Below are 25,493 nucleotides of genomic sequence, written 5' to 3'. Positions count from 1 at the left end.
ACGATAAATAGAAAAAATTCGTCCTTCGGTCAGCTTTAACTCGACCGAAAATGGGTCGAAAACTGCAATTGTAAGCTACACAAACTTACAGTCTAGTAATATGCAATCCATTACCTTCATTTTGCATCAAACGGGAAGTCTCTAGCACAATATTTCGATTTATGGTGAATTTTTGAAAACAGTTTGTTTTTACGTCCGGGTGTTACGAATTCATGCATCATTTTGTGATAATATTTTTTCTGTGTTGCCTTGATCGTTTTACAATATGTTATATACCAAAATGATCACAATTTAGTGTACAATAAAACGAAAAAAAATTAACTCGGTAGCTTAAACCGTTTTGCTCACAGCGCGATTTGTATACAATTATACTATATGAAATTTTTTTTCGCTGTCATATATCCCCACAATTATATATGATAATGATGTTTTTTTTTCATTGCATACTAAACTTCAGGCATTGACAAAAAAGGAGCCAAAAATGAACTCTTAATCTTGAAACTAAGCGTGCTGTAAGCTAAAACTATTACATTCTAGTAATATTCAATCATTTACCTTTATTTTGCAACAAATTGGAAGTCTCTAGCACAGTATTTCGATTTATGGTGAATTTATGAAATAAACTTTTTCCTTAACGTCCGCGGCGGTAACACTTCCGAAAAAATCATAAAATTTTTCGTCTGATTGTCATAATGTTTGCACCATTTTAAATTAGCCATTACATAAAGTTTTGATATATGAAAATGTGTGCAATTTCATGTAGAACACAACAATAAACAACCCATGGTTGTAGCTTTTATCAATTTTGAAATATTTTCATATAACGATAAATAGAAAAAATTTGTCCTTTGGTCAACTTTAACTCGACCGAAATGGTCGAAAACTGCAATTGTAAGCTACAACACTTACAGTCTAGTAATATGCAATCCATTACCTTCATTTTGCATCAAACGGGAAGTCTCTAGCACAATATTTCGATTTATGGTGAATTTTTGAAAACAGTTTGTTTTTACGTCCGGGGGTGTTACGAATTCATGCATCATTTGTGATAATATTTTTTCTGTGTTGCCTTGATCGTTTTACAATGTTGTTATATACCAAAATGATCACAATTTAGTGTACAATAAAACGAAAAAAAATTAACTCGGTAGCTTAAACCGTTTTGCTCACAGCACGATTTGTATACAATTATACTATATGAAATTTTTTTTCGCTGTCATATATCCCAATATTTATATATGATAATGATGTTTTTTTCATTGCATACTAAACTTCAGGCTTGACAAAAAAGGAGCCAAAAATGAACTCTTAATCTTGAAAACTAAGCGTGCTGTAAGCTAAAACTATTACATTCTAGTAATATTCAATCATTTACCTTTATTTTGCAACAAATTGGAAGTCTCTAGCACAGTATTTCGATTTATGGTGAATTTTATGAAATAAACTTTTTCCTTAACGTCCGCGCGGTAACACTTCCGAAAAAATCATAAAATTTTTCGTCTGATTGTCGTAATGTTTGCACCATTTTAAATTAGCCATCACATAAAGTTTTATATATGAAAATGTGTGCAATTTCATGTAGAACACAACAATAAACAACCCATGGTTGTAGCTTTTATCAATTTTGAAATATTTTCATATAACGATAAATAGAAAAATTCGTCCTTCGGTCAGCTTTAACTCGAACGAAATGGTCGAAAACGCAATTGGTAAGCTACAAACACTTACAGGATAGTAATATGCAATCCATTACCTTCATTTTGCATCAAACGGGAAGTCTCTAGCACAATATTTTGATTTATGGTGAATTTTTGAAAACAGTTTGTTTTTACGTCCGGGTGTTACGAATTCATGCATCATTTTGTGATAATATTTTCTCTGTGTTGCCTTGATCGTTTTACAATGTGTTATATACCAAAATGATCACAATTTAGTGTACAATAAAACTAAAAAAAATTTACTCAGTAGCTTTAACCGTTTTGCTCACAGCACGATTTGTATACAATTATACTATATGAAATTTTTTTTCGCTGTCATATATCCCAATATTTATATATGATAATGATGTTTTTTTTTCATTGCATACTAAACTTCAGGCATTGACAAAAAAGGAGCCAAAAATGAACTCTTAATCTTGAAAACTATGCGTGCTGTGATTTTTTGAAAAAAACCTTTTTTCCGCTTCGGCGCTCACTCGCAAACGCCACTGGCATACGGGAAACGATTTTTAAAATACCGCTTTGGCGTTTTAAGGGTTAACAGCCAATTCCAATGGCTCAAAGAAGGCTTTAACCCTCTCAGAAGAAATTTCATCTCATTGAAAAGGGGGCAATAGAAGTGGTAGAGAACATGAATTCAACCGGCTTTACAGTTGCCTGTTTGTAGTGTCCAAAGGGTCTAGGGGCTGGAGGCCTGTCCTAGACATCAGCGCTCGGAATGTCTTCGTTTCAAAGACAGAATTCAGGATGGAGACAAACTGGGCCATTCGATCATCCATTTATCAAGGAGACTGGATGGCATCCATAAATATGCAGGATGCATATTTCCACATTCCTATACACCAGGGATCGAGGAAGTTCCTAAGATTTGTCTACAGGAACAAAATGTTCTAATTCTGTGCCCTGTGTTTTTGTCTTTCGACAGTGCCACAGGTGTTTACAAGAGTAAGGATATCCCTCTACCTTGACGATTGGCTACTTCGAGCCCAGTCAGAGTCAAAGTGTTCGGAGGACCTGCAGTAAACCCTTCTGTTAACCCAAGAGCTGGGCTTGATAAATTCTCAGAAACTGCAAGTAATTCCTTCTCAACAGATCTTATATTTGGTGATAATAGATTCTCAGGGTTTTTGGGTTTCTCCATTCTCAAAGAAAGTAGAGTTGTGTCTGAAGTCAGTCAGCAAGTTTCTCCTTTTAAATCATCCCCATAAGGGGGTAGTGCTGTCAGTGCACCTCATGCAGTGCAATGTAGGCATTACTAATTTGGTTCTTTGCAGCATCCCTTCAGCCCCTAGCTGCAACTACAGTGTTCCCCCCTGTATTCGCGGGGGATGGGTACCAGACACCCCTACGAATAGCTCGAACCCGCGAATAGTTAGAACTCCACTCTAGAAATGCTCATATCTGCCTGTCATTTGAAACATTTTACCATTAGAAATATATAAACGGCCAATAAACAGGATGAGAGAGAGGAGAGGAGAGAGGAGAGTAGAGAGAGAGAGAGAGAGAGAGCGAGAGAGGGCGTTGGTGAGAGATGGGAGATGGGAGGAAGAGGAGAAACGAGGGAGGAGGCAGTAGAGAGATGAGAGAGACGAAGACTCCTTACTATATCAAAAGACTGAAATGAACTTCTATTGGCAACACTTTGTCCCCTCCCATAAATACATAGCTTTTCCAGAGATGAGAGAGAGAGAGAAGGCTGAACAAGTATCTATATGTCTGTCTATCATTTCTTTTGCTGAGAGAGAGAGAGATAAAAGAAGGAAGATATAGAAACACCATATGTATACCCTATGTAACATCCTACATCAAATTTACCTTAAATTATTTTAATTTTACTGTACTAATCCTAGAGATTGTATTAATATAAATTCAAAGTAATCTTACGCATTAGTACCCTTAAAGGTATATATGTACATACATTCGTACTTCTAACACTCGCAGAGAGAGAGAGAGAGAGAGAGAGAGAGAGAGAGAGAGAGAGAGAGAGAGAGAGAGAGAGAGAGAGAGAGTTACCACTATGACATACGTATCTTTTGAAGAGAGAGTTACCACTATGACATAAGTATGTTGTGGAGAGAGAGAGAGAGTTACCACTATGACATACGTATGTTGTGGAGAGAGTGAGTTACCACTGTGACATACGTATGTTGTGGAGAGAGAGAGAGAGAGAGAGAGAGAGAGAGAGAGAGAGAGAGAGAGAGAGTTGTCCTTAGAGTATTTAAAAGAGTTAAATGGAAAGATTATGAATTTTGTAATTACAGTTATAGTATTATTACTATACATATTACGTATAGTACAACAATTATGATAGTTTGCTGATTACGTATTTGACAATCTCTTCCGAAGATGTTTATGGTAAAGATCCAGCGGTACCTCATTTGTCGAACATTTCTTATGTCAAACTTTCCGTTTTTAAAACAAAATTTTCAAGAAAATTATGTATCGTTTGTTGAACAAATGCTCGTACTTTGAACTGACTGATTATCTAGTTTATACTTGTATTCGATGGACTACTGGTTCTCACAAGTTAAACTATATTACCTTATTTTCATTTACAATATATAGTTTAATGATAACCGTATTCAACAAAATAAATAAAAGTATAAAGCATTTAATATAAAATTTAGCTTTCAATATAACATTTAGCATAAAAGATGTATAAAATTGTACATAACTGCGGTGACGTCATGCCCAACTGAATTGACACTGAACGAGGGAGTGTTGATATGTTGAGGAGAGAAGGAGAAGAGAGAGTTAAAATATTACTGAATGTATGTAAAACCAATAACAATTCACCTTAAAAGGGAATTTCCTTATAAATTTAATGTAATGATAAGATATGAAAACAATCAAATGCAATACAGAAAAAAAAGTCTTAACCCTTTAACGCCGATTGGACGTATTAAACGTCGATAAAAATTGTCTGTTGGGTGCTGATTGGACGTATGGTACGTCGACATAAAAAAGTTTTTTTAAAAATTCACGAAAAAATAGTTATAGGACTACTAGGCGAAAACTTTTGAATCACACGCCTTGGGGGATGCTGGGAGCTCACGGATCAAGGCGTTGTTTTGTTTACATTCGTTACCCAGGTGCGCAAGCGCGCATTTCTTTCTTCTCGCACTAAAAAGCATCAGCGACACATCTCAGAAATTATTTAGTCACTTTGACATAATTTTTGCACCATTTTATATTAGCCGTTACATGGAGTATTATATATGGAAATATGTGCAATTTCATGTAGAATACAACAAAAAAACAACGCATGCTTTTGTAGCTGTTATCAGTTTTGAAATATTTCCATATAAATAACGATAAGTGCCAAAATATCAACCTTCGGTCAACTTTGACTCTACCGAAATGGTCGAAAAATGCAATTGTAAGCTAAAACTCTTACATTCTAGTAATATTCAATCATTTACCTTTATTTTGCAAAAAATTGGAAGTCTCTTGCACAATATTTCGATTTATGGTGAATTTATGAAAAAAAAAAAAAAACATTTTCTTTAGGTCCGTGCGGTAACTCTTCCGAAAAAATCAGAAATTTTTTCGTCCGATTATCGTAATGTTTGCATCAATTTAAATTAGCTGTTACATAAAGTTTTATATATGTAAATGTGCGCAATTTCATGTAAAATACAACTAAAAACAACCCATGGTTGTAGCTTTTATCAGTTTTGAAATATTTTCATATAAATAACGATAAGTGCCAAAATTTCAACTTTTGGTCAATTTGACTCTACTGAAATGGTAAAAAAACGCAATTTTAAGCTAAAACTATTACATTCTAGTAATATTCAACCATTTACCTTTATTTTGCAACAAATTGGAAGTCTCTAGCACAATATTTTGATTTATGGTGAATTTATGAAATAAACTTTTTCCTTACGTCCGCGCGGTAACTCTTCCGAAAAAATCATAAAATTTTTCGTCCAATTGTCGTAATGTTTGCACCATTTTAAATTAGCCGTTACTTAAAGTTTTATATATGAAAATGTGTGCAATTTTATGTAGAATACAACAATAAACAACCCATGGTTGTAGCTTATATCAGTTTTGAAATATTTTCATATAAATAACAATAAATAGAAAAAAATTTCCTTTGGTTAACTTTAACTCGACCGAAATGATCGAAAACTGCAATTGTAAGCTACAACACTTACAGTCTAGTAATATTCAATCAATTACCTTCATTTTACAACAAACGGGAAGTCTCTAGCACAATATTTTGATTTATGGTGAATTTTTGAAGACAGCTTTTTTTACGTCCTCGTGTTACAAATTCATGCATCATTTTGTGATAATATTTTCTCTGTGTTGCCTTGATCGTTTTACAAGGTGTTATATGCCAAAATGATCGCAATTTAGTGTACAATACAACGAAAAAAAAATGAACTCAGTAGCTTTAACCATTTTGCTCACAGTGCGATTTGTATACAATTATATATAAAAAAAAATTTTTGCTGTCATATATCCCAATATTTATATATGATAATGATATTTTTTTTCATTTCTGATGCTTGCATACTAAACTTCAGGCAATGACAAAAAAAGGAGCCAAAAATGAACTCTTAATCTTGAAAACTAAGCGTGCTGTGATTTTTTGAAAACAAAAAATTTTTCCGCTTCGGCGCTCACTCGTGAACGCCACCGGCATACGGGAGACGATTTTTAAAATAACGCTTTGGCGTTTAAGGGTTAATTGAGCCAGTGTTCAGTGCGCCGAGTGAGACGGTTTAGTTGAGCCATAGATATAGAAAGTTGAACAATATTAACAAAATAGTAAATGAAAGAACAAAGCTTTTCACAATAAAATTTACCATAAATGATTAACAAAATAACAAAATCATTCGTCATTGCAGTGATACACAGGTAACTTGAAGTACAGGCAGGGAGCGTTTATATATTTGAGGAATAATGAATGAATGATTTTAAGTTATCCTGCTTTGTGGTATTGTTGAGGAGAGAAGAGACAGTAAAATCTTTGCTATAATATGTACATAAAAGCAATACCAATTCACATAAAAAATAAAATGTTATTTCACAATAAATTTAACATAATGATAAAACATGAAAACAATAAAATGCAATTACAGTAAAAAAAAAACAAAAAAAATGCTTTCTCGAGTCAGTGTTTGGTGCGCTGAGTGAGACGAGAGAGAGAAAAGAGAAGAAAAACAGCTCTGCTTCCCACTGACTTATCAGCTGGGCTGAGATGATTATTCGCCCATTTCTTTCACTTTTAGTGACAATTGCTTCTCACGATTTCTTACCACTGTAAAAGTAACTCGGCTCTGTAATAAACAAACTGGCAACGCTGGCAGCTTCTGCATGCCTTCGATTGTTGTTTATACGGCTTCCTGTGAAAAGTTATTTATCTCTCTCTTTTCTTGCATTCTTGACTTATTAGTTATTTGTTTGCAAAATCCTCATGTTTGTTTTAAAAGTATGTCATTTGCCAACAGTAAGTTGATGTATTGTGGTATGTATAATTAATATTTTCATACAATCAACTTACCTGTCAGATATATACATAGCTAAGTACTCCGTCGTCCCCGACAGAAATTCAAATTTCGCGCCACTCGCTACGGTAGGTCAGGTGATCTACCGGCCTGCCCTGGGTGGCAGGACTAGGAACCATCCCCGTTTTCTATCATATTTTCTCTGTCGCCGGTGGTATCAACATTGTTGTTATTACCTCCTGACTTGGATTCTTTTTTCAACATTTGATCAACGTTTTTCGGCTTTTTGGTGACGTATTTGGATCGTGTTTTTGGCATTCGCTACTGTGGACTGTTTTTTGGAATAACTCTTTTGGATTTTTCTCAGTATGTCTGATTCTAATGTGAGTGTGAGAATGTGTGTGAATGTAGGCTGCAGGGTGAGGATACCGAAAGCTTCGGTTGATCCTCACACTGTATGCCGTAAATGTAGGGGGGTTCAGTTTGTTCTGCTATTAACACTTGTAAGGAATGCGAGGGTTTGAATTGCAGAAGAATGGAAGACTTTGACTTCTTATTTGAAGAAGTTAGAGAGGGATAGAGTTAGACGACTGAAAGGTGTGAATTCAAGGGCCTATTGAGCCTTCACTGATAATTCTAACCCATACTACTGTAGATTCTCCCTATAATCTCATTCTCAGAGTGTCTTTTCGGATTCGGCATCGGAAATCGCCAATCGAAAGCGACTATTCGAGACATGAAGTCCAAGATGGCGGACTCGAAAGGTAAGGCTAGTGATAGTGAACATTTTAGTGAAGTTGAGTCCTATCAGTGTTGTGGAGGGGGGCGTTTGATCGTCCCTGCGGCGCTCCCAGGCCTAGACCTCTTCCAAGCTCACATGCCCAAGAGGAGAAGGAAAGTCGAAAGCCTTAAGGAGGTCGTGGGGAATCCCCAACGGTCAGACGTCCCTTCAGCTAGCTCTGCTTCATGGCAGCCAGCTCAAGGGCGCTATAGAAAAAGCGTCCTTCGCGAGTGTTTTCTCGTCCTCTCCCTCTCCCTCACCTAAACGAGGGTGGAAGGAGTCGAACTTATCGAGACCGCTGAAGCGTCATATGAAGCAAGACATTGATTCAAGCCCGGAGCGCTTCTCGGATGACGCCCTCCCCGTCTGCTATTAAGCAAGGCGAAGGTGGCGTCAACGTCATCTGACGCTTATGAGGAAGTACCCCATCATACTTCTTCCCCGAGTGATTGACGAGAGGCGTCATGCACTAGACGTAGGAGAAGCGTCAAGGAAGATTATTATGGCGGTTCAGGAAAACAACTGTCATCTCTTGTGGAGTTTTAGCGCCCCGTCGGAAGGACGTGACGCTTCCAATTAAGAAGTCTCGGCCTGCTCCTCGCACCTGCTCGAAGACGTCTTTTAGAAGTGAAGCGTCAATTCAAGCGGATCTTAGACGTGACGCTCCGTCCAATATTGTGACGACGAGTAGGAAGCCCTTAGAGAGCGAAGCGTCTTCCAGACGCGAAGCGTCATTAAGACGTCAACAAGAGACGTCATACATGACGCTCGGAGAGCGGGAAGCGTCATACAAGACGTCTTCTAAAGCGCGAGAGAAGCCGCAGGTTGTGACGCCTTCCAAGTCGATCAAAACGGGAAAAGGAAAGACTTTCATTCCCTTAGCCCCTCTCCGATCAGGAGTTTGTCTCCTCCAGAAGAGGAAAGTTCTGAAAGGAGAACAGAAACTCAGGATTATCACGAGTTGGAGCAAAACTCGGATGATGACGATCATGGAAGAGAGGGCTTGTCCAACTATAAGGTGTTGACTACCCTGCTTCTGGAGGAATACGGAGACGAGTTGACTCCGGCTGCTCCTCCTTCTCCGCGCTCGCTCTTTTCGAGTGCGAAGGCGAAGAAGCCTTCGTCTTTCTGAAGATTGAAGCCCACCATCTCGATGAAGCGGGCTTTACACGCCTTAGACGCCTGGATGAAGTCGAAGAAAGACTTAGTCAGGACAGTATTTTGCATGCCTCCACAAGCAATTGGTTAGCTGGGAAAAGAGGCAATATGGTACAAGACGGGGGAGGATATGGGTATCGCTCTCCCTTCTACTACAGAGGCAGACTTTTCGACGTTAGTTGACGCTTCAAGGCGTCCAAGTCTTAATTCTGCTCGCATTACATGGAGTATTCGGAACTGGATCATCTCCTCAAGGGACTTTTCCATGTATTGGAAGTCTTCAACTTCTTAGATTGGTCCCTTGGGGTGATGTCCAAGAAGCTCACGATTCGCAGGGAATCGAACCTGAAGCCCTGTTATGCATTTTGTCTTGCATCGACAAAGCAGTACAGGATGGATCTTTGGAAGTCTCTTCATTATTTGGAGCAGGTCTTTTGAAGAAAAGGACAGTGTATGGCGCTTCTTAACAAAGGCAGTCTCGCATGCTCAGAGGGCAGCTCTACTATATGCACCTCTGTCGGACTATTTGTTCCCTTCTAAGTTAGTGAAGGACGTAGCTCACTCTTTAACTGAGAAGGCGACACAGGATCTTCTGACGCAGTCAGCTAGGAAGAAGAAACCTGCTTTAGTTTCGGACAAGAAAGAACCTAGCACTTCTATGCAGCCCTTTCGAGGTGGTCCGATCTCCAGACCTCCCGCAAGAAGGAAGGCTCCAGAGAGAAGAGGTAGGTCCGCCTTTCGTCCCTTTAAAAAGGGAAAATGAAACATTTCTCCTCCAAGCACCAGTAGGTGCCAGGCTCCTGGGATTCGTGGAGGCCTGGACACTGATAGACCGCAGGACCCGCGTCCTTGCACTTAAAAAAAATTTTTTTATCATCAATGGAATAGGATATCGTTATACCTTTCCATGAATACTCCGTCCCCTAACGTCAATACCAAGGGAACTATCAGCCAAGTACAAGGATCCTGTGCTGAGGATACTCTTCGATCGATGGTAGAACAAATGTGGGACAAGAGTGCAGTAGAACTAGTACTGGATCAAAACTCCCCGGGGTTTTACAATCGCCTTTTCTAGTGGCGAAAGCCTCGGGAGGCTGGAGACCAGTACTAGACGTCAGCGCTCTGAACAAAATTTGTTCAAAGAAGGAGTTCTCCATGGAGACTTCTGCTTCAGTCCTAGCGTCATTACGACAAGGAGATTGGATGGTGTCTCTAGATCTCCAAGACGCCTACTTTCACGTCCCGATCCACCCTTCGTCGAAGAAGTACCTCCGTTTCATGACGGGGGGAAGGATCTTTCAGTTCAGAGCCTTGTGTTTCGGCCTTCTGTCCACAGCTCCTCAGGTCTTCACAAGCCTGATGAGGAATGTGGCGAGATTTCTTCATCTCAAAGGAGTGAATGTCTCGATGTACCTAGACGACTGGCTCATCAGGGCCAGATCGGAGAGACAGTGTTTGGAGGACCTAAAGTTAACTCTGGATTTGACCAAGGCGTTGGGATTGCTTGTGAACCTCGAGAAGTCTCAGCTGACCCCCAGACAAGACCTAGTCTATCTGGGGATTCGGATGGATTCTCGGGGTTTTCGAGTTTTTCCTTCGCAAGAGAGAACCGCAAAAGGTTTGAGGATAATCTCTCTCTTCTTAGAGAGCAGCAAACGTCAGCGAGGGAATGGTTGAGCCTTCTGGGGACTCTTTCCTCGCTGGAACAATTCTTCCCTCTCGGAAGACTTCATATCCGTCCACTTCAATTCTTCCTCAAGAAGTCTTGGAGCTGGAAAAACGGACAACTGTCGGACGTTTTTCCCATTCCAGTAGAGATAAAGGCACACCTACAGTGGTGGTTGCTACCTCTGGAAGAGAACAAAGGGATCTCTCTAAGATCACAGAACCCAGACCTAGTGTTGTTCTCCGACGCTCGGAGACGGGTTGGGAGCGACATTAGGCTCGGAGAAGTGTCAGGCACCTGGGAACCAGCACAGTCCTGGCACATAAATTGCAAAGAGCTCTTTGCCGTACACCTGGCTTTGAAGAGCCTAGAACCTCTGGTGAGAGACAAGATAGTGCAAGTAAACGTGGACAACACCACCGCACTTGCCTACATTCGGAAACAGGGAGGGACACACTCCTCGTTCCTTTACGAACTCACGAGGGACCTATTACTTTGGACGTCTCACAGGAACATCTCCCTGCTGACAAGGTTCGTACAGGGAGTTAAGGAATGTGAGGGCGGACAGGCTCAGCAGGAGGAACCAGGTCCTTCATACAGAATGGACTCTGCACGAGGAAGTGTGTCTCGATCTCTGGTCTCTGTGGGGAACTCCTCATGTGGATCTCTTCGCAACATACATTTCAAAAAGGCTCCCAGTGTTTTGCTCGGTCGTGGAAGACCCAAGAGCAATTATGGTAGACGCCTTCCTGCTAAACTGGTCTCGAGTGGACGTTTACGCTTTTCCCCCATTCAAAATCCTGGGGTTAGTATTGAAAAAAGTTTGTGGCGTCAAAAGAGACGAGGATGACTTTAATAGCCCCCCTTTTGGCCGGCCCAGGAATGGTTCACGGAGGTGGTAGAGTGGATCGTAGACTTTCCAAGATCCCTACCAGAAAGGACGGATCTTCTCAAACAACCACACTTCAAGAGGTACCATCAAAACCTCCCCGCTCTCGCTCTGACTGCCTTTCGACTATCGAAAGACTTGTCAGAGCGAGAGGCTTTTCTCGCGAGGTGGCAAGCGCGATCGCGAGAGCTCGCAGAACCTCCACTACGAAAGTATACCAGTCGAAGTGGGAGGTCTTTAGAAGGTGGTGTAGAGCAAGAAGTTGTCCTCCTCCTCTACCTCTATAGCGGAAATTGCTGATTTCTTGCTATTCCTGAGAGTAAAATCTCATCTAGCCGTATCCACAATAAAGGGATACAGGAGTATGCTCTCGGCTGTATTCAGGAACAGAGGTTTAGATCTGGCAAATAACAAAGATCTCCACGATCTCATAAGATCTTTTGAGACTTCAAAGTCTAAGGAACCAGTACCTCCGAACTGGAACTTGGACGTAGTCCTCAAATATCTGTCTTCGGATAGATTCGAGCCTCCGCATCGGGCATCATTTAGAGACTAACTAGAAAATGCCTATTTCTTTTATCGTTAGCGACGGCAAAAAGAATTAGTGAGTTACAAGCTCTGCAGGATAAAGTAGGATTCAAGGGAGACTCGGCGATTGCTCGTTTAAGACTCTGTTTTTAGCGAAAAACGAGAATCCCACGAATCCCTGGCCTAGGTCATTCGAAGTCAAAGGAATGTCTAGTCTCGTAGGCAGAGAAGCAGAGAGGTCTCTATGCCCTGTTAGAGCTCTGAAGTTCTATCTTCAGAGAAAGCGTCAGTTGGGAGGCTCTAGACAAGGTCTTTGGTGCGCGGTAAAAGACCCCACAAGACTGATGTCAAAGAATGCTCTAGCGTTCTTTGTAAGAAACGTCATTACGGACGCTCATAAGGTCTGTCCTGACGAACAATTACAACTACTGAGGGTAAAAGCTCATGAAGTAAGAGCGGTTGCGACGTCTCTCTCGTTTTATAAGAATATGTCGCTTAAAAACATTATAGATACGACATATTGGAGATGCAACTCAGTATTTGCATCTCATTACTTGAAAGACGTGCGTGTGACGTATGAGAAGTGCTTTTCTCTAGGTCCTATCGTATCGGCAGATACGATTCTGGGTACGGGAGCCGACACCAATCCTTAAAATGTATATACTGTTCTTCTGTTTGGATATGGTCGAGAATCTCTTCGAACAATGGAGGATTCAGGCTCGCACGGGCGGCCGTCTATGTTGTTCATAAGAGAATTCTCGTCATATCCAATTAGTTGAGTATAATTTTTTTTTTGGAAAATTATGTATGTGTGCGTAGTGGTTTTTGAGTTACGGTTGTTGTGACGAGTTCGGGGATAACTCGTAACAATCCTTAGTTCTAACACATGGTTAGGATCAGGTGGTCGGGATTGGTTGTGTGCTCCTTCATAAGGTGTATTGTCATATAAGTGGATCAGCACCCATTGACAAAGTCCTTTTAGGCTCTGCTGAGTAAGTGGGTAAGACCCCATCGGCAGACCCACAAGAACTCTTGGCCATAGATCACATATCTCGCTAAAGTTTCTTGAGGTGATGCAGACTACTGGGCAAACACCCACCAAGTCTACCACCTATCAGGTAGGAACCAAGGTTTTATTTATACCTACAACATATGTTGTTTACCTGTCTATTCCATATACTAGCTGTCTCTTACCCTCCACGAAGGGTGCCAATCAGCTATGTATATATCTGACAGGTAAGTTGATTGTATGAAAATGATATTGTTATGTTACAATAAAGTTTCATACATACTTACCTGGCAGATATATACAATTAAAGGCCCACCCAGCCTCCCCGCAGGAGACAGGTGGAAGAGAGAAAATATGATAGAAAACGGGGATGGTTCCTAGTCCTGCCACCCAGGGCAGGCCGGTAGATCACCTGACCTACCTGTAGCGAGTGGCGCGAAATTTGAATTTCTGTCGGGGACGACGGAGTCTTAGCTATGTATATATCTGCCAGGTAAGTATGTATGAAACTTTATTGTAACATAACAATATCATTTTTCATGCACTTCAAGTGTAAACACGCTGATTACTCTCTCTCTTTCAGACACACAATCGGACACACGCTATCGTTTCCTTTGATTATCCTTGTACCTAATATGTGAATAAAATTGATTTTCTCATCAACCTTTGCATACTGCAACCAATTCAATTTACTCAAAGGGTTCCCGTCTCTCCTCCCTCCATCCCCAGCCAGCAGGGCGCCATTTTCACCAAACAGTTCGTAAATCGTACACAGAAAAATAAAGTTTTGAAAATTTTAATTCATATAACTTGATGTTTGATTACTTCACACTCTTAATTTAACTTTTGAATAAATTATTAATAGAAAAAATGTGAAAAGGAGGACTTTTAGGGTTTGCTGGAACAAATGATCCTGATTCCCTTTATTTCTTTTGGGGATATTTGTTTCATATTTCAATCAAATCGTACTTCGAACAGCCTTCTGAAATGGATTAAGTTGAAAGTACAAGTTACTACTGTATTATTATTGGAAAATATTGATAATAAACTTATTACATACATGTACCATAAAATAATCTCATCTCAGTAAGAGAGTAGAGAAATTTCATAAAAACCACTAAAATTGTTGACTATTAGATGGCACTGCTCCCCTTCGCTCCCCTCCCTGTCACATTACTTGACATATTTGACAACTTCCCAAGTTCAGAGCTTCTCTGGAGTTGAGAGAAAGTAGGGAAATGTATACAAAGAAAGACGAAGGGAAGAATTTTCATTTGACAGTACAGTTATATTATTATTAATTATTATTATTCTTATTATTTGAAAATATTGATAAACATGCATTTACCATAAAAATTCTCTCATCTCAGTAAGAGAGAGGAGTTGTGGTATCCTTACGTAAGTGAAATGGAAAGGTTATTTTATCTCTTAAGTACTACCATATACAAATTTTGGTAATTTACAGTAATATTATTAGTATTTTTTCAATTTTTTTTTTTGTGCTCTATCACAGTCCTCTAATTTGACTGGGTGGTATTTATAGTGTGAGGTTCGGGGTGGCATCCTGCCTCCTTAGGAGTCCATCACTTTTCTTACTATGTGCGCCGTTTCTAGGATCACACTCTGCATGAGTCCTGGATCTACTTCAGCCTCTAGTTTTTCCAGATTCCTTTTCAGGGATCTTGGGATGGTGCCTAGTGTTCCTATGATTATGGGTACAATTTCCACTGGCATATCCTATATCCTTCTTACTTCTATTTTCAGGTCTTGATACTTATCCATTTTTTCCCTTTCTTTCTCTTCAACTCTGGTGTCCCATGGTATTGCAACATCAATGAGTGATACTTTCTTCTTGATTTTGTCAATCAACGTCACGTCTGGTCTATTTGCACGTATCACCCTATCTGTTCTGATACCAAAGTCCCAGAGGATCTTTGCCTGATCGTTTTCTATCACTCCTTCAGGTTGGTGTTTGCAACACTTATTACTGCAAGGTAGCTGGTGTTTCTTGCACAGGCTCCAGTGGAGGGCTTTTGCTACTGAATCATGCCTCTTTTTGTACTGGTTCTGTCCAAGTGCTGGACATTCGCTTGCTATGTGGTTTATGGTTTCATTTTTCGTATTGCACTTCCTACATATGGGAGAGATGTTATTTCCATCTATCGTTCTTTGGACATATCTGGTTCTTAGGGCCTGATCTTGTGCCGCTGTTATCATTCCTTCAGTTTCCTTCTTGAGCTCTCCCCTCAGTAGCCATTGGCACGTGTCATCGCTGGCTAGTTCTTTAGTCTGTCTAATGTATTGTCCGTGCATTGGTTTGTTATGCCATTCCTCTGTTCTGCTTTTCTTTCTCCTTCTCTGTATATTTCTGGGTCTTCGTCTACTTTTATCAGTCCATCTTCCCATACACTCTTTAGCCACTCGTCTTCACTGGTCTTCATATATTGCCCCAGTGCTCTGTTTTCGATGTTGACGCAGTCCTCTATGCCTAGTAGTCCCCTCCCTCCTTCTTTTCATGTTATGTATAGTCTGTCCGTATTTGCTCTTGGTTGTAGTGCTTTGTGTATTGTCATATGTTTCCTCGTTTTCTGGTCTATGCTGCAAAGTTCTGCCTTCGTCCATTCCACTATTCCTGCGCTGTATCTGATTACTGACACTGCCCATGTGTTTATGGCTTTTATCATATTTCCAGCGTTGAGTTTTGACTTGAGTTTCGCCTTGATCTCTGCATATGTTCTTTCCTGATCATGTCCTTCATCTCTCGATGTTTTATTTCCCCTCCTTCCATTATTCCCAGGTATTTGTATCCTGTCTCATCTATGTGTTTGATGTTGTTCCCATCTGGTAGCTTTATCCCTTCAGTCTTTGTTACTTTGCCCTTTTGTATGTTGACTAAGGCACATTTTTCTATTCCAAACTCCATCCTGATGTCCCCAGATACAATCCTTACAGTCTGGATTAGGGTATCTATTTCCTTGATGCTCTTACCATACAGCTTGATGTCATCCATGAACATCAGATGATTAATTCTGTTGCCTCTTTTCTTGAGTTGGTACCCAGCATCCATCTTCTGCAGTACTTTAGTCATGGGAATCATGGCTACTACGAAGAGTAGTGGGGACAGTGAGTCGCCCTGGAAGATCCTTCTCCTGATATTAACCTCTGCTAGTCTTATTCCAGAGCTTGTAAGTATTATATTCCAGTTGCGCATTGTATTTTTGAGGAAGCTGATGGTGTTTTCCTCTGCCCCATATAGTATTTTCAGGCATTCTATTAGCCATGTGTGTGGTACCATGTCAAAGGCTTTCTTATAGTCTATCCATGCCATGCTTAGGTAGGTTTTTCTTCTTTTACTGTTCTTCATTACCATTTTGTCTATCAGGAGCTGGTCTTTTGTGCCCCTACGTTCCTTCCATGCAGCCTTTCCTGTTAGTGGGGGATGTGTTTATCCTCTAGGTAGTTGTATAGCTTTTCGCTGATGATTCCTGTTAGTAACTTATAGCTTTTTGCTGATGATTCCTGTTAGTAACTTCCACATTATTGGTAGGCCTGTAGTTACTGGCTATATTTCCCTTACTTTTGTCTTCTGGACTAAGGATGTTCTTCCTGTGGTCATCCAATTGGGCGCATGGTGATTTGTGATACAATGCTGGAGTTTGTCGCTATTCTTGGGTGTAGGGCCTTGAAGTTTTGAGCCAGTATCCATGGACTTCATCGGGACCTAGGGCTTTCCAGTTGGGCATTTTCTTTAGTTGGTGTATGACTGTGTCTGTCGTGATATCAGTGAATCTTTGTTTTATTCTCCCTGTTTCTTCAGCCTTGACTTCCTGGAGCCATGTTGCATGTTTGTTGTGTGATACCGGATTGCTCAAGATGTTTTCCCGGAGTCTCTTACTTGGTTCGGCTTCAAGAATTTCTTGGTGGTTGTCTTCCCCTCTTAGTTGGCTGTATAGTCTTTTCTGGTTGGTTCCGAATAGTTTGTTCTGTTGGTGTCCTTTATTCCTGTTCATGTACCGTTGGATCTTATGTGGTTTGGCCTTAAGCCTCTGTTTTACATCTTCTATTGTGTTGTTTAGTCCCCTATCCTGTACTTTGTATTTCTCGTTCAGTCCCTCCCTTGTTTTCTTGCTTCTTAGCCTTTTTTCTGCCATCTCTTTCAGTTTACTCAAGTCAGATCTCATCACCATGATTTGCTTTTCCAGGTGCCTTTTCCAAGGCAGTTGCTATTTTGGTTTCTGTTGGGTTGGTTGTGCTGGTGGTGTTGGTGTTCGTATCCCCATCAGTTTGCTACTAATCTTGCTCCTGCATATGTCAAGTTATTTGTTTCAGTGATATTGGTGGTGTGTATTAGTCTCATTATTTCATTTACCTCACTTGTTTTCTCCCTTAATTTCTTGGTGTTGTAGGCTTTCATAGAGGGGATCTTTGTGCTCTCTGTATCTGGGTTCATCCATTGTCTGATCTTTTTCTACCATTCTGTCCTGTCTGTTACTTCGTCGGGTTTCTTAGTATGTCATTGTTTCTTGATTACCTCATCATCCCTGTCGTCTTCTGTGCGTCGTCTCTCAGTTCGTCTTCTTGTAATTCATTGTTGTGTCATTTCCCTTTCCAATCCTCTCTTTCTGTTGGGGAGAGCCAGTTCATTTTCTTTCTATATCCTCTCTCATACGGGTTGCTTCTGATGTAGCATCTCCATATTTCCTTATTTTCTTCTCTTGTCCGTTTCTTCCTCTGGTTTGCTTCTGTAGCTCCAGTCTCTGGTTGTTGGTTACTGTGTGGTGGTGGTCAGTTGCTAGATGACGACCTCCAAGTACCTGACCGTCTTCCCCTTCAATTGGGCTGAATATCTAGGCATGCCGGACAAAGCTCCTCTGTTGCCAGAGGTTCCATTTATGTCATTGTCGTTTAATCCTTCATTTCTATCCATCATTGCTGAGTTTTGCAATTTAACCCATAGCTGGATTACATTTACAGCTGAGTAGACTGAGGAAATTATGGTAAAGATCCTTTCCCAAGGAATCAACACTGAGGAAAGCTGTCACCCATCCAACAACTGACCAGCCCCATTGTTGCTTAACCAGTCAATTGTCGGGCTAACCTACTCTGCCACGGCGCCACATATTATATACAGGCAGTCCCCGGGTTACGACGGGGGTTCCGTTCTTGAGGCGCGTCGTAAGCCGAAAATCGTCGTAAGCCGGAACGACACTTGGAAATATGCCTTAAACTAAGAAAAAGTTAGAGACCTTACCTGTGTGACATGCAAGTAGATTGCATGATGTGTAGTGTGGTTATTCCAATGGCAAAGGATGGTTCTTGAAGGTATAATTCTTTATTAAACTCTTGTGACACTAAAAAGCACAATGTACACTACACTTAATCCTTAGGGTATACCACTAAACCACTGTCACTTGTATACGTATACACATGCATTGCACACTTTGTTAGATCCTTGATACACTAAAATCCCAGTCTGGTAGCTCTGGAATACACTAACATCCCAGTGCTGGTATCTCTGGAAGGTAAAGTATAACACAATTAGTACAAAATACTACACAAAGTCCTGAATACAATATGTAAATTATAGATATCAAGAGTAAAAGAGTTAATGTATGTTAATTAATTCCTTACTTTGAGTTATATCAAGAGTAAAAAAGTTAATGTATGTGAATTAATTCCTTACCTTTAGTTTAAAGTTGTCTTTCAATATAACCCTGGATGGACAAAGTCTTATGTGGCCCCATAGCCTACATCATTCAGGGGGTTCTGGAATGTACAAAAAATAATTAGTATGTCAGTAAGTACTCTATGCATAGTAAGTTACATACAGTAATATGCATACAGTGGTTTAATATGACATATATAACATGTATACTTAGTAATGTAATGTTATTAATTCTTACCTTTAGTTTAAAGTCTCAGTCATGTAACTGATGGACAAAGTCTTATGTGGCCATAGCCTACGATTCATTCAGTTCTGGAATGTACAAAAGATAATTTGTCAAGTAAGTACTCTATGCATAGTAAAGTTACATACAGTAATATGCAATACAGTGGTTTAATCCCTCACTATATAACATGTATAAAACTTAGTTAATGTATGTTAATTAATTCCTTACCTTTAGTTTAAAGTTCTCAGTCAATGTAACCCTGGATGGACAAAGTCTTATGCTGCCCCATAGCCTACACATTCAGGGGGTTCTGGAATGTACAAAAGATAATTTTGTCAGTAAGTACTCTATGCATAGTAAGTTACATACAGTAATATGCACCATACAGTGGTTTAATATTGTAAATGATTGGTCTACACCCCCTGTTCAGCAGGGAGTGTACAGTATGTATGTAATTCCATGAGGGACCTTGATCACTTATCCCATGTGAGAGATCTTGGTGCACTTTAATGTATGTTTACTACTATATGTACTATGTATAATTCCTTACCTTTAGTACAGTAGTACATAGTTTTACAGTTGTCGTTCTATGTTATGTAGTAACCCTGGACAAAGTTTTATGTGGCCCATAGCCTGCATCATGGAGGGGGTCCTGGTTTTCTGGAATGTACCAAAAAAGTATCAAAGTAAGTCATGTTATGTATGTTTGTAGTAGTACAGACAGTAACCATACGTACAGTGGTTTATAACATGTACATATGTACATAATCAAACTTGGTTGGAAATTCCTGTAAAAAAAAGTTATGTACGTATGTAATATGTACTACTGTATGTAAAAACCTTACTGTTCATACTTTGTTACACTACATGTTACATGTGATACGTAGTATACTTTCCTGAAGGGTTTTTTTTCCATCCAAAAATGGTGCTTCTACTTGTAGTAGTTATCCCTTGATGACACTTGTAGTAACAACCTGGAGTTGTGTGAAAAAATGTGGTTCTGGAAGGAAAAAGTAACAAAATTAGTGTACAAAATATACACTACAGAAAGTTGTGAATGCATATGTTAATTACTGTAGATATATCAAGAGTACTAAAAGAGTTAATGTATGTTAATTAATTCCTTACCTTTAGTTTAAAGTAGACTTTCAATGTAACCCTGGATGGACAAAGTCTTATGTGGCCCCATAGCCTACATCATTCAGGGGGTTCTGGAATGTACAAAAAATAATTAGTATGTCAGTAAGTACTCTATGCATAGTAAGTTACATACAGTAATATGCACCATACAGTGGTTTAATATCACATATAACATGTAGTATAAAACTTAATTTAGAAATTCCTTACATAACTTACCAATTTTAGTGAGTCTCAAAGCTGTTACCTAGGTTGTGGGAGATGGAGGTGGAGGTGTAGAGCATTCATGATAAGGATGCATTCCAAACCTAACTTCAGTGTGCTTTATCACAGATAACAGGCTAGGATGATGGCAGTCTGGAATGAAGAATTAATATTAAAGGACAGTATGTAACCACTTAGGTGTACAAAATTATTGTACGTATGCAAACATTAAACACAACTGAGAATTCCTTACCTCCAGCAAAATGAAGACATGTAGGCTATGTAGAGGTCTGGTTTATGTAAGTCACAGGTGCATGCCAGTCTGGAATGATAATGTAATAGTAGTACATATGATTATAGTATGTATGTACAATACATAACATGGTTATTACATATGTAATATTAAAACATTAATAAAAAAAACTGTCCTTACCAAATTCTAGTGGTTGGCTTGCTTACTGGGATGGTCATATGGTACATGAGAGTGGGTGGCTGGGCTATGGAGTGGGATGGGCAGGTGCTTGGGAGTCTGGAATGATAAAAAATATATAAAATGTAGTTACTACTACTGTAACTACTGCACATGTTATTAATGCTATTGTTTGAAACAGTTTTCTATGTAGTGTGTAATACGTATGTTCAATATAAAAATGAAGAATTCTTTTACCTGAAGGAATGGGAAGAGGAGGTGATACTACTCGTATCAACTGATTGGGCTCTGGGGAGGTGATACTTGTATCAACTGATGAGGGAACATCTACATCTGGAAAGAATGATAGGGTACATAAATATATTATAAGGTGGATGTATGTAATTGTAGCATATGTACACTTTTAATAAAATTTCTATTAGCAATTTATAAAACATTTTATACAAATTTGTTAGGATTCCTTACCTGATGTATAGGGCAGGCATCAAAACCATGGAAAGGCTCAGGGTCATCTGGGTCACTGTCACTATCAAAGGGGTCTGAAATGGAAAAAAAAAATAATAATAAGGTTATGCAACATCAAACACATTGTACCACTATGTAAGTTAGTGTACGAATGTATGTAGGGTGTAAACAATTTCCAACATGAAAATGAGAAAAATGAAATTGCTTACCTGGTTGTACACGTGCAGGTGGGCGGGCTGATACAGAGGGTCCAGGTACAGGGGGATCTGGAACTGTCACAGGTAGTACAGGGAGATCTGGAACTGTCACAGGTAGTACAGGGAGATCTGGAACTGTCACAGGTAGTACAGGGGGATCTGGAACTGTCACCACTTCTGCAATAAAATTACAAATGATGAAAATTAATGAAGTTACAATTTATACTCTTACATTTAGTAGTTGTTACATTAAAAAATTAACACATTTTAATATGTACATATGTAAACACATTAAATTAGTAAAACAGTTCAGAATTCCTTACCAGGACTAGGAGTGGGAGGTGGTGGTACTGGAGACTTGTGAAAGAGAAAGTGTCAAGCCTGGACTGCACACTTCTCTTCGTCTGCTTCTTCCTTCAGGGTCTCCTTGTAGAAAGTCACCAAATCCATGATTCCTCCTCTTGATTTTGTCAACCTAGAAACGTTCGGGTCTTCTTCTGCCTCAAAAGAAGCCAAGGCTCTCTCCAGATGAGTAAAACCCTCTGACAAGCCTTTCACAGGTTAATGACCTGGGTTTTGGCTCTGGTGCCGCCTCCTCTTCCTCAATCATGTTGTTCAAGTTCTAGTAAGTCCTCTGCAGACAATTCCTCTCCATGGGAAGCCAGCAGCTCTGTTACATCATCAGGTTCAAGATCTAGTTGCAGCCTCTTGCTTAGCCCTACGATTCTTCCTCGTCACAGTCTCGACGTCTTCTGCCTGGTCAAAGCCTTCAAAACTGTGCACAAACTGTGGACACAGTTTCCTCCAGGCCCCATTTAAAGTGGTCGTCTTCACCTCGTCCCAAGCACTTGCAATGTTCTCACTGCATCTGCAATGTTGTAGCCCTTCCAGAATTGCTTCAGTGTCAACTCCTTGTTAGCTTCTATGGCCCTCAAAGCAACACGTATGGTCTTCTAAGGTAGTAAGCCTTGAAATTTGCTATTACTCCCTGTCCATTGGCTGTATCAGCGATGTGGTATTGGGTGGGAGGTACACCACCTTCACATTAGGATGCATGCGCTCAAAATTTGAAGGGTGACCAGGGGCATTGTCCAGGACTAAGAGGGCCTTAAAAGGCAGACCCTTCGAAGTCAAATACCGCTCCACTGCTGGCACGAAATGGTCATTGAACCAATCTTCGAAGACCATTAAGGTAACCCACGCCTTCTTGTTAGATTTCCAAATCACAGGGAGTTGACTCTTGAAAATGCCCTTGAAAGCCCTGGGATTCTCGGCCAAATACACCAGCAAGGGCTTCAGTTTCAAATCACCACTTGCATTGGCCCCAAACAGCAAAGTCAGTCGCTCCTTTCCAGCTTTATGGCCAGGTGCTGACTTCTCCTCCTTGGAAAGGTACGTTCGATTTGGCATTCTTTTCCAAAATAATCAGTCTCATCCACATTAAAGACTTGGTCAGCCGTGTAAACCACCATCCTTAATTATCTCAGCCAAAAAACCAGGCTGGAAAACTTTCTGCTGCTTCGCTATCAGCACTAGCAGCTTCACCTGCAGCTTCACATTATGCAAATTTGCACGAGCCTTAAAACGGTTAAACCAACCTCTACTCGCGGAAAAATTCACCACCAGCACTGCCTTCGCCAAACTTTTTCACTACTGCCTCATGCCAGCGCTCTAGCCTTCTCCTGGATCACACTTAAGCTCACCGGAACACGTCGCTGGTTCTGGTCCTCCAGCCAGATCATGAGCAATTTCTCCATTTCAACAATGCTCTGGCTACGTTGCTTCTCGTTTATCACCGTTGACTTCATCGGTGCAGCATCCTTAACGGTCTTCAGAATACGTTCCTTATCCTTCACAATGGTTACCACCGTGGTCCTGCTCAAGCCTAAAGAACGGCCTATTTCGGTGTTAGTTTCTCCCTCTCGAAACGCTTTATCACGTCATATTTTACCTCCATCGATGAGGAACCTTCCTCTTCTTGGATGAAACTATCATCGAGGAAGTACTTTGGCGTTTAGGAGCCATTGTAAATTAGCGAAAATGGCAAGGAATTTCAGCAACGCCTCAGCACACAACCTAGTGGAATGCAGGCAGGCACGCGATTGAAGTGGCGTCCTTTCGTATTGTTACGCTTGGCGTCCTCGACCGTCCGAGGTCGTTGTTCGGTCAATTTACCATACAGTTTAATAGCGTTAATTAATTTATGCACCTCCGCTCAAAAACTAGTTCTGCATATGAGGTATCGTTAAAAAGCATAACAAAACGTCGTAACCTTGGCATTTGTGTTGTAATCTAACCAGAAACTTAGTTTTTTAATTATGTACTGGAAACAAGCAATGATTTTTCATTATATTTGCGCTTTTGGACTGTTTAAACTGCGCTTCCTCCCAAGCTAGTGTTTATTCATCGCCCGCAAACTAGTTCCGCATGCGGCGGTCAGTAAAAAATTCAAAAAATACGAAAAAAAAAGTGTCAAAAATCATCATAACCTCAAAATTTTGTTGTAATGTAACCAAAAAAACATATTTTTATTATGTACTGTGCTAAACTATAAAGGATTTTTATCATAGCATGCGTTTTTTAAAAGCGTCGTTAACTCGGAGCGTCGGAAGCGTCAGCGTCGTAACCTCGGAACAAGCGTCGTAACCCAGGACGGAATTTCCATTGAATATTTAAGAAAAAGCGTCGTAACCTCGGAACGTCGTAAGCCGGAACCGTCGTAAGCCGGGGACCGCCTGTATTATTATTATTATTATTATTATTATTATTTTTTTTTTTTTTTTTTTTGCTCTATCACAGTCCTCTAATTCGACTGGGTGGTATTATGGAGGAGTAATTTTTAGTTTATATCTGACAACATCTACAAAGGTTGTGTGAGAGAGAGAGAGAGAGAAGAAGATATTGGTGGAAGAATGAATGGGAGTGGTTAGATGGCGGTCGGAAGCATGTCTGTTGTGGCGCTCTGTAGGTAGTCAATGGAAGTCTGTTACGAGAGTTGTAAACAGTGAGGTGTCTGGTCAAGTCAGTGTTGGTTTTGGCAGCAGTTTTCCTTTGGTGTGTCGTTGTTTGGGTGTTATTTGATAGATTTTGGGGTTGTGAAGTTGTTGTGCGTGTGTCTGTCTGGTTGTGGTGAGGTTAAGAAGGTTGGTGGTGCATTTTCGGTGTCTGTTAGTGGTGGTTGGGGCAGGGTTGGTTTTGGCGGGTTGTTGTACTGCTGTAAGTCGTGTGGTTGTCGTGTTTTTTCAGGCGGTTGGTGTTCATCTGCATTTAGTCGTTGGGTTATTGAGTTTTTGTGGGGTTGTGGGTCCCGGGTGGTTGATTTGTGTTTGGTTGTCGGCGGTGGTTGTGTGGCTACCCTATAGCCTATATCCAGTGGACGACAGCACAGCCTAGTCCTAGGTATCAGAAGCCAGCGGTGAGTACCTGTTTTGTGTTTTTTGTTCGGTATGTAGGTATTGGGGCAATTGTCCTGCTGTGTTTTTTAGTGTTTAAGTGGAAAGTGTGATTGAGGGTGGGTTTGATAGCCAGACAGGTTAAGTTTATGTGGGGAGGTTACTTGTTTTTGTGATCCCGCCACATTATTTTTTGGCGCCCGGACAGGGACTGTTGGTGTGGCAGCTGCAGGACAATTGGTCTAGGCTAGTGTATGAGTGGTGAGAAAGTTTGAGATGGAAGGATTGAGTGAGGTGGAGAGGCTGAAGGAGGAGTGAGGTTGGAGAGGGAAGTAAGAGGACAATTAGAAGTGGATAATGAGAGGTTGAGGGTAGAGTGTGAGGAGCTGAAGAGCGAGTTAGAGGAAATGAGAGGGAATGCTAAGGAGTGCAAAAGTGGAAATGAAAGAAGAAGTGAAAGGAGCAGAAGAAAGAATGGTTGAGAAAATGGATGAAAAATTCTTAGGGATGATGAATGCAGTGCAGGAGATGATGAAGGGGTTCATGGGAGAGGGAGCTGTAGGGGG

General features: G+C 40.3%; 1 protein-coding gene and 1 long non-coding RNA gene across 2 annotated transcripts in view; one reads left to right on the top strand and one right to left on the bottom strand.

The window, feature by feature from the left end:
- Positions 1-25,493, top strand: part of LOC135202369 (uncharacterized) — a 189,659-nt gene that overhangs the window by 59,494 nt on the left and 104,672 nt on the right. The window lies entirely within an intron of this gene.
- LOC135202370 (uncharacterized) lies at positions 18,624-19,594 on the bottom strand. Its single transcript, XR_010311723.1, has 3 exons — positions 19,331-19,594; positions 18,895-18,977; positions 18,624-18,693 (listed from the first exon to the last, which is right to left on the bottom strand). It is a non-coding gene; the product is annotated as an uncharacterized LOC135202370 (long non-coding RNA).

The sequence above is a fragment of the Macrobrachium nipponense genome, chromosome 30 (genome assembly GCF_015104395.2).
Source record: "Macrobrachium nipponense isolate FS-2020 chromosome 30, ASM1510439v2, whole genome shotgun sequence".
Classification (NCBI taxonomy): domain Eukaryota; kingdom Metazoa; phylum Arthropoda; class Malacostraca; order Decapoda; family Palaemonidae; genus Macrobrachium; species Macrobrachium nipponense.
This window is presented reverse-complemented; position numbering and strand designations above follow the sequence as displayed.